This window comes from Macrobrachium nipponense, chromosome 27 (assembly GCF_015104395.2).
Source record: "Macrobrachium nipponense isolate FS-2020 chromosome 27, ASM1510439v2, whole genome shotgun sequence".
Lineage (NCBI taxonomy): Eukaryota > Metazoa > Arthropoda > Malacostraca > Decapoda > Palaemonidae > Macrobrachium > Macrobrachium nipponense.
Window position 1 is genome coordinate 68,606,922 of NC_087216.1, and position 7,500 is coordinate 68,614,421.

The following is a 7,500-nucleotide window of genomic DNA, read 5'->3' on the forward strand; positions in this document are numbered from 1 at the left end:
GACGGTGAAAAGAAACGGGAACGTCCGCTGAGATCTGAGACACAAAAGTGGTCGCAAAGTATCACGCCTATAGTAGATGGGAAATGCCCGTTCAGTTTTGATATATTCATCGACATTCACAGATAAAAAGACACTCTCTTCTCTCTGTCAGTGGAAACCATTCCTTTAATATTGTCGTCGTATCCGTTTACTCCTGATCCAATTCTTTTTATCTTGTTATTCCATTTTCCGTTCGCTGGATAAATAAAAAAAAAGGAGAAAATAGAATCTTCTATTTTTGAGTTACTTCTCTCAAGTCTCGGCTTTCGATGAGAGTAACAACAGAGCAATTGGCTCCAGCCTCCACCTTTTTCTTTCTCGTTCATTTAACCAATATATAAACTTGTTTCCATTTCAGGGTCGACTTTTATTTTTTCCTATTTTATTCAGCAAAATTTCTATCGTTATCAATTACCTACGAGGTCGAGAACTTAGCAATAGTTTGTTGCCTGATTTTTGTATAGTAATGTAGTCCATATAACCTATTAATTTAATAAGGGTCTTTATTAAAATCAATAAGATATTCAAATTAATTTTGAATTGGCATATTTGCATCAAGATTTTCCTCATGCATAAGTTGTAAACATTATATTCATAACTTAACGTAAATTAAATCGTGCTAAAATCTATGCTCAACTAGAGCCTTGTTTCACCAACGATAATTAAAATAAATATGGAATATTTTATTAGAAATATTTTTTCTGTACTGTTTAACATGCACATTATTTATTTGTTACTTATATCTTTATTTATGGATTTATCATGTTCCGAACTTTCGTGATTCAGTTATATATATATATATATATATATTATATATAATATATATATATATATATATATATATATATATATATATATATATATATATATATATATATATATATATATATATATATATATATATATATATATATATATATATATATATATATATATATATATATATATATATATATATATATATATATATATATTTATAATGTGTATATACATTTGTAGTTTACATAACTTCCCGGACGTTATAAAAAAAAATCTGAATTTGTTAATTAATAGGAGTCTAGTGCATACACTTCTCAGGGAATGAAAGATGTTTTCGACTCTTGTCATCAGTGCACTGAACCTAAGTCGGCTCTTTCTTTAGATCAGCTTTCCTTGCGATTGTCGCCGAAGGTGAACTGGATTCCTGAATTTTTTTTTATTTATGACGTCGTTCCATATCCTGTAGTGAATTGAGCAAGGAAGGAAGGAAGTCTCCATTTGATACTGCAGACATCTCATTTGAGTGTCGACCGTGGAATGCTGTGAGTGTCTCTTTCTGAATGGAGGAGGACAAATTGGGTGGTAATCATTATTTTTTTTATTCTACATTGATAAAACTTCTCGCGTTTCTTTTTTTCTAACCCTTCATAAAACCTTTTGCGAAGATAACCTAATCTTGAACAATCGGATAATTAAAACTGGTGTATTAAAGTATTGTCAGTTTTGTAGGGTATTGGGAAACAAATTTCTTCCTTGATAAGAGTAAACATATATTTTTCCAGTAGAAAATAATAATAATTGTAAATTACCGGTCGACGTATTTTACCCAAAAGGAATAAGACGTCCACCGCAGGGCAGCGGCTGCTTAACCCTTAATGAGAAAACGCAGACTCTGACCGAGGAAAGAATTTGCCGGAACAGCCAAAATTCCTTAGACAAATGACACACAAAAGCTGAGCTTTTGCTTTCCACTGCTTGATGGAAGCGGCCACAAACTAATTACATTAATTAGTGCTATAAAAAGGACAGGATGGGACTTTTTTTTTTAACTAAGCTATAGATATCCTGGATGGATTTTCGGTAACTGACTTGGGAAAAGAGAGCAATTTAAACGAGAAAACATTGTTGGAACACTGGTGCACGGGATGCTGGGAGTCCATTCAGTAAATGGATTGATTTGAGGGACACTCTTGTAGGGAATTCACCAAACACTTCTTTTACACATTTGTTATATTACATTTGATGACAGTATATACAAACATACATCTCTGGTGAAATTTTTTTGAAGAACATAATGAACGTCAGAAGCAAGTTTATTTAAAGGTTTTCCTTGATATTAAATAATGCAAGAATGACCTAAAAATAATTTACTCGGTAACAGTCTAGAGACTAAACAGAACAAGAAAGAAAAGAAAAACAAAGTTGGAATGTTAAGAAGAAAAAATTCCTATGACAAATCAGTAAAGGATACTTTTTTGAAAATAAGTAGAAATTAGTTCCATTTTATTTCATATTTTTTTTAGCTAAAATCCATTCATAAATTGTTTTGTATTGATGTATTCATATAATTTTTTTCAAATTACAGGAAACGCGCGAGAGACCGACCACCTTCCTCGCCCCGGACGGTGCGGTGAGTACTAAACATTATATTCTCGAAATTTGCAGGTAGCAACTTTAGAAGAAAACATCGCCCTCTAATTTCTGAAGATTTCGCGTTTTAAAAGCTCTCGTATTTTAGTATTGGAAAATTCCCAAAATGGTCGTTCTGTTTCTCGTAATAATAGTGTAGTCTCCATATTATAATAGGCCTGGCCGACAGCCATTTCTCGTAAAAATATTAAACCATTTATTTTTATATTTTTTTTATAGATGTTTGGCGATTAACATCACTAGGATATGGGAGAGTGACATAAAGGAGTATAATAATAATAATAATAATAATAATAATAATAATAATAATAATAATAATAATAATAATTAACAGAACCAGTACAAAAAAGGCATGATTCAGTGGCAAAAGCCCTCCACTGGAGCCTGTGCAAGAAACATCAGCTACCTTGCAGTATTAAGTGGTACGAGCACCAACCTGAAGGAGTGATAGAAAATGATCCGGCAAAGATCCTCTGGGACTATGGTATCAGAACAGATAGGGTGATACGTGCAAATAGACCAGACGTGACGTTGATTGACAAAGTCAAGAAGAAAGTATCACTCATTGATGTCGCAATACCATGGGACATCAGAGTTGAAGAAAAGATGAGGGAGGGAAAAAATGGATAAGTATCAAGATCTGAAATAGAAATAAGAAGGATATGGGATATGCCAGTGGAAATTGTACCCATAATCATTGGAGCACTAGGCACGATCCCAAGATCCCTGATAAGGAATCTTGCAAAAAAAACTAGAGGCTGAAGTAGCTCCAGGACTCATTACCAGAAAGAGTGATTTCCTAGAAACGGCGCACATAGTAAGAAAAGTGGACTCCTAAGGAGGCAGGATGCAACCCGGAATCCCACACTATAAATACCACCCAGTCGAATTGGAGGACTGTGATAGAGCAAAAAAGAAAAAAGAAAAAAAAATCTTATATATTATCTTTTCTATTTTTCTTATTACTCGCTTTTCTGGCTCAGCGATACTTCGCAATAATTGGCTAATATTCATATTGGGAATAGAACAGAATTTATTAGTAAAAAACTGGTATTATCAGCATACTGGTATTATCAGAATACTGGTGTATGGAAAAGCGTTCCTCAGGTCCAGGTCAAACGGGGGTCGTCTTCGGCTTTGGCATCATTCCATAAGCGTGGTCAATGTCAGGCCTGGGTCGTCTCTAGTATTCAGCTGGTATTAATGCTGGTGTAGCTCTGGTTTATCGCGACGTTTCAACCTTCTCGTAGGTCATCTTCATGGCTGGTCAGCAGTAGAACTGAAGAGATGGTGTTGGTGTTGTTTTTGATTAAGCTGACCTTGTGTCAGAACGGGCTCTTGCTCACCGAGCAGCCTGTATGATGGTGTCTGCATGGCGGTATTTATAGCGGCTCGAATCCTAGAGCCGAGTTCTCATTGGTCAAGCCGGTCTGGGGCGAAGTCGGGGACTTCGCGTTGATGGTTGCAGAGATTCAACCGTGCGAGCGCTCGAGTAGTGTATCCGGGAATAAATGTCTGGAGTCCTGCCTGCAGCAGGAGTAGAGTCATCCTGCTGGTGCTCGTGGTTTTTTGGCATTGTTGGGTGGTCGTTTGCTGCTGATCTTCGGGCGGCGGTAGGGAGGAGAAACGTTTCTTGGGTAATGTTCAGTTAGGTTTTTCCTTTCCTATATGAAGGGCTTCCGGGATTCGCAAACGTCGGGGATCAGTAGTTTGGTCAATAATTTCGATATTAGGTATAATATCGCTCCTTTTTAATTTCGTGTTATGGGCAGTACTGGCGTGATTATAAATGGCTCCTTTTTGGGCGTGGCAGGAGATTCTCTTGGAGAATCGCATGGTGGTCATGCCGATGTATTTGCCGAGGCATCTTAGGACGGGGCACCTGTAACGGTAGACCACGTTCGTCTATTATTATTATTACATTGAATAGTACGACCGCCTGGATGTCGTTGAAATTGTCTTGTAGTTTCCAGTCTCTCGAATGAGTTTCTTCGTAGCAGCAGGTAAATTAAACAGCAGCTGTCCAACAGGAGGAGCCAACTCTCCCTCCCGCCACCCCCGCACCTAAATGTTTGCCAACCAATCAAAAATCTCCAGAATTTTTGTAAACTCGCTTGTAGGTAAAAATCCGGCACATAAGTACCTCTGGCATCATTCGCCTGTAGAGAAAGGTAGAAAGTTCTACGAATCGTCAAGGGATAAACAAATATTTTGCAGCTGCTGCCTAATTAGCTGCTGCTACGAAGAAGCTCATTCGAGATTTTGAGAAATTACAAAGTAAACAGCAATGAAGTATGTTTGAGAAAAGGTCTTCTTCAGATATGTAATCATTATTATTATTGTTGTTATTATTATTATGGGGAAATCATTATCGGGTGAGGAACTGTTATACCAAAACAAAACCTCAACGTTTCATCTTCCTTTGTACAATCTTCAGGTAACTGCGTTCCCCACTTGTGTTTATCTGCAGCTCCTATGCAAGTTCAGATGTTATATTTACACCGCAAAGCAAAACATAATGTATTTTATGTAACGTTTTTGGGGCAAAAAAAAAAAAAAAAAAAAAAAAAAAACAAAAAAAAAAAAAAAAAAAAAAAAAAAAAAAAAACAATAATAGAAAAAATGTCACTATTGTAATAATCCTTTAATCTCCAGCACTTAACAGAAACCCTACACCGTTTTTTTTGTTCTGTCACTCTTCAGTCTCTCTCTCTCTCTCTCTCTCTCTCTCTCTCTCTCAGATGAAATTCCCTTACGATATGGTTACTGCATGTTCCTGCATTTTTCACTGAAGAGTTCATTCAAGCATAATTTAGGAATAAAGGTTAGAGTCTCTCTCTATCTCTCCTCTCTTCTTTCTCGCTCTCTCTCTCTCTTCTCTCTCTCTCTCAGATGAATATTCCAAAGACATGGGTGACATGCATTTTTTTTACCGAAGATCTAATTGAAGCCTAACTCGGGAATAAAGGCTGGAGATCAAATCAGGGGAAGCAGCAATCTCTTCGTTTTCAGTATCTGATTTTAACTGACTTAATTCTCTTCGAATTCTTCCTCAAGCGGAGAGGAATAATTATCGAAATGAATTACGTGGAAATTTTGGGTAAAAAAGTTAAGGGTCCTCTATTGTAGCCTGCTATTATTGAGGACCACACACAGAGGCATTATAAAAGTATATTTTATAGATATTCGCATTGATAAGCATGTACACACACACAGACACACACACACACAAATATATATATATATATATATATATATATATATATATATATATATATATTATAATATATATATATATATATATATATATATATATATATATATATATATATATATATATATATATATATATATATATATATATATATATATATATATATATATATATATATATATATATATATATATATATATATATATATATATATATATATATATATATATATATATATATATATATATATATATATATATATATATATATATATATATATATATATATATATATATATATATAAGCGAATACCACGGGAAATGATAGACAGGAATCCAAGCGCTTTCGTCTTTATTCAGACATCGTCAAGGAGCTACTAAAGTACAATCGGAGAGGAAGGCCTCAGGTACAAACAAGATCAGAATAAAACCAGATGGTTAATTATCAAAGGGTTAAAAATTAAAAGGGATAATCCAGGATTATCGGATATCACACGGTCACAAACTTAAACAGATTCTGACCCTAACCGAAATTACAAAGTATCTTTACAGTCCAAAACATGTAAAAACTGAATATATTAATTTTGTTGCTTATATTTATCTACAACTTTTTCATTATGAAAGCATCAAGTTTAAATAAACCAAGACTTAAATTTAGAACATTTCTATTATTTGACTTGATAAAACAAGATTCAATGATATTCCTTTTAACTGTGTCATTACATGGGACTAAGGCTCTTGCTTGACTCCAGTTAATAGGATGGTCTAAATCTCTCATATGTACAAATAATGCATTCGATATTTGCCCAGTTCTCACAGAATATTGATGTTGCTTAAGACGCTGTGAAAGAGATTTGCCAGTCTGTCCGTAATAGATTTTATCACACTTTTTGCAAGGAATTTCATATATGCAGCCTGGAAGATCTTTAGGAGAATTTTTGATTACTAAACTCTTGACATTAATATTACTGAAAACAACATTTATGTTAAAAAGCTTTAAAATTCTAGGAATATCTAAAAACCTTTCATCATAAGGTAATTTTAGAATGTTATGCTTACTAAATTCAAGTTTGTCATTAGTTGAATAAAATGTTTTTCTAGCTCTTTTCCATGCCACATCTACAAAAGTCCTTGGGTATTTAAGTTTCAATGCAATATCATATAGTTTTAATTTCAGCGTCAATAAACTGCGGGCTACAGACACGTAAAGCCCTTAGGAACATCCCAGAAAAAAACAGAGAATTTAACATTTTGATGGTGATTGGAGTAGTAATGAACAAAAGAGGCAATATTAGTTGATTTTCGAAAGACTGAAAAGGTGAAATTTCTATCATTTCTATGGACAGTTACATCAAGAAAATTCAAATTACAATTTCTTTCTTCCACACGGGTATATATCGTAAAGGTACGTTTACGGGTTTAGGGATGAATTTTTATAGCTCGTGTTATTTCAATTTTAAATTAAACGCTGTTTCTACCCTCCTCCACAGGGCTTTTACTCTGTCATCTAATTGGCTGACCTTTCATGAAGAAATAACAACTCTTTCAAACTATTTCAGGAACAACTGTTTTCCATCAAAACTATTCTTCAGAAAGTTAAATGATATGTTGAATATGAAGATGACGCCACCTCCTCTATATCACACTCTCCCTAAAATGAATTTGTACGCGGCGTTCCCCTACATACAAGATAACACTTTCAGGAAGAAATTTCTAACGATCATTCAAAAGGAATTACCGGCCCTCAACCTGAAACTCATTCCGAAGAATCCCCGAACAGTTGGCTCACTCTTCAAGTTCAAAGACAAGCTCAGTCCTTTGTTTACATCCAACGTTATA